Raw genomic sequence first — 2739 nt, 5'->3', positions numbered from 1 at the left:
GAATAAAACCGTTAACGCGTTCAGCATGTTTTACGCAGCAGATGCCCTTCCAGCAGCAACCCATCACTGGAAAACACACATTTTCGTTCACACACATCCACTACGGACAATTAAGCTTACCCAATTCACCTGTACCGCATGTCTTTGGACTTGTGGGGGAAACCGGGTCACCTGGAGGAAACCCATGCGAATGTGGGGAAAACATGCAAACTCCACACAGAAACGCCAACTGACCCAGCCAAGGCTCAAACCACCAACCTTCTTGCTGTGAGGCGAGAGTGCTACCCACTGCACCCTCACATCGCCCTGTTACGTGTATCAATAAAAGTCTAATTCAGATGTCTTAAAATATGTATTTGAAGCAGTAAAACTGTAACATTCATACTTTTAAACAGAAACATCCTAAGGTCTTTCAATCCTAGTAATTAGTGCAGATGAAGTTAAGTTGGTCAGTTTCAGGACGGCTGATCCAGAACTGACCTTGTCCAGACTGAACTGCTCCAGATCTCACTGTGGGCTCACAAACCTCTTCTGATGTTCCGATTCCTCGAGCCCAGTTCTGATAGCACACGGTCTGTCCACTCACCCAGAACCAGATGCCCAAAGCACAGGAGTGACGTAAACCCAACCACACCGCCTCAGTAGACGCCAGTTTAACCACGTTCATCACACGACGCTGCATCTCCACTGACTGAACCGAGACCAGATCCACATGATGCTGTCTGCAGTATCTCAGAGCTGCAGACCACGACAGATTCTGCTGGACCACAATCAGTTTATCTGGACACAAAACAAAGCAGAAACTAGAGAGAGACTGATCAACAACAACATGCAGAACAAACACTGTGGAGGAATTTGTCATGTCAGACATGTAGAGTCAACTTTAAGAGATCTGGAGCTGATGAAGGATTGAGTGTGTTTGGAGGATCTGCTCACCTTCATGACACACAAAAGGATACTGACGATCACAAGAGATGTCTATCCATCTTCCCTGAGTGTTCGGTTCAAATGCTGTACAGTTTTCATTTCCTCCAACATTATTTGGTTCACCAGGTTTCCAGTATCTGAATAAGGAGTTGCTCTGATCTGACCACTGCCACATTTGTCTGAACAGACCGATCCAGACTGGAGCTCCAGATAAACCTCTGTCTTCAATGAACTTCTCCAGCTGTTGACTCTCATTCTGGTTCCTCACACTGACCAGATCATTGTAATTTTGTCTGCAGTAACTCTGAGCGGCTCTCCAGTTCATGTTCTGATTGCCAATCACCAGGCCTTTGCTTGCTTTGTTAAAAACAAATAGTAAATATTACTAAATCAAGTTATCATTATTCTTACATTTCTATAAAGTTTGTGACAAAATTGCCTGTTACAGAAAAGTTGTCAGTTTGTTATGTTTATGAATATTACTAAAATTTTATATTTAAAATAAAGGTAACAGTTAACTGTACATTTTTAATATAATATGTATGCATGTATTATACTAATGTAGATTCACAATTAAATTCCCATTTGAATTATCTTTACTACAGTAAATTAATGTTTGTTACTGTAGAGTTGTTTTACTCACTGTTATCGCAGATGAAGGACAAGGAGACATCACATGACTGAACATACCACTGTTTATTTGATATATAAGTACAATTATTAATGCCAGTTGGTTGTGGACCCCATTTTGAAAGAGCACAGGATCACCTGAAGACCAATGCCAATTATCATCACTCGTCTTCTGAAGACCAATCCAGAGACGTACATTATTCACACTCTTCATCAGCTGGATCATGTCGTTCATGTTGTCAACAGTGGCCAGATCTGTGTATTTCTCTCTGCAGTATCTCTGAGCTTCAGTCCAGTTCTTCTCCTCATTTATAAAGTGATACTGACGCTGAACACATTCAGATATGGAGCAGAGAGCTGTGAAAGAGACACTTCGCTTTAATGCTTTTCAGAACAGAGTCAAACCTAATGAAACTATAAACCATAAATAAAACTACAAACACACTCACCAATGAGGAGAAGAGGGAAATATAGAGTTTGAGCCATTTCTGAGGAAGACACACATTAAAAACATATTTTTGTATTATAACATGATTCATAATTGTTACCATGCATTACCTTGTTTGAAGTATGTGTAAGATGAATATATGAGATGTTCTTACCTTAGAGCTGGTGTGTTTCTGTCTTCAGTCTGATGTTTCTGTCTGCAGTTTCGGACTATGATTATTCTATATCTGCTCTCATCAGTCATTCAGCACGCCACATCAAGTATCTAAACAAAGACCTTTTTCATTTTGCTTCCGTATGTTTTTGCATATTCCCCTCTGTGTGATTCTGTATTCTTGCGAAGTGTGTTCATTTAAATGTTGTAGAGAGTTGAGTCTGCATGTTTTAGAATTCATATTTTCATAACGGCTTCACAGGAAAAATCCAACTAAACATTTGCATCTGTTTTTATTTACTTTCCGTGTTCTTTCACCTTTAATGATCCAGTGACTGACAGCATGACTTTCACCACAACACAATATTCATCTTTTTAAATGTCCCCATCAGCACAATATCTGTGTTGTGTCATAACTACACCATGTGGGTTTCTAAACTATTGTTGTTGTTTGCTGATATTTACATTAATAGCTGTTAAATCTGATTATCTGTAGAAGCAAAATTGATTGTCCAGTGTGCTGTGGTGCTCTTCTGTTACGACATTATGGAAAATCAGCACTGATTTATATGTTTAATTTT

The 2739-nt window shown here is 39.5% G+C and overlaps 1 non-coding gene across 1 annotated transcript; it reads right to left on the bottom strand.

Moving 5' to 3' along the window:
- Positions 1-406: 406 nt before the first annotated feature.
- si:dkey-83f18.8 lies at positions 407-2043 on the bottom strand. Its single transcript, XR_044996.8, has 4 exons — positions 2007-2043; positions 1571-1914; positions 937-1284; positions 407-780 (listed from the first exon to the last, which is right to left on the bottom strand). It is a non-coding gene; the product is annotated as a si:dkey-83f18.8 (transcript).
- Between the last annotated feature and the right edge of the window lie 696 nt (positions 2044-2739).

This window comes from Danio rerio, chromosome 7, assembly GCF_049306965.1.
Source record: "Danio rerio strain Tuebingen ecotype United States chromosome 7, GRCz12tu, whole genome shotgun sequence".
NCBI lineage: Eukaryota > Metazoa > Chordata > Actinopteri > Cypriniformes > Danionidae > Danio > Danio rerio.
This window is presented reverse-complemented; position numbering and strand designations above follow the sequence as displayed.